The sequence below is a fragment of the Apteryx rowi genome, unplaced genomic scaffold (assembly GCF_003343035.1).
Source record: "Apteryx rowi isolate R43461 unplaced genomic scaffold, aptRow1 scaffold_774, whole genome shotgun sequence".
Lineage (NCBI taxonomy): Eukaryota > Metazoa > Chordata > Aves > Apterygiformes > Apterygidae > Apteryx > Apteryx rowi.
In genome coordinates this window covers 366176-366418 of record NW_020451065.1, presented here as the reverse complement: position 1 = coordinate 366418, position 243 = coordinate 366176, and positions in this window count along the sequence as shown.

Here is a 243-nt window from a genome sequence, read left to right as displayed (position 1 = left end):
ATCCCACTGTAAGTCCCTAATCTATTCTGCCTACATTCAGTCTTCAGTCACTTATATCACAGAATCACAGAATCACAGAATCACTGAGGTTGGAAGGGACCTCTGGAGATCATCTAGTCCAACCCTCCTGCTCAAGCAGGGTCACCTAGAGCACATTGCACAGGATTGCATCCAGGCGGGTTTTGAATATCTCCAGAGAAGGAGACTCCACCACCTCTCGGGGCAACCTGTTCCAGTGCTCTG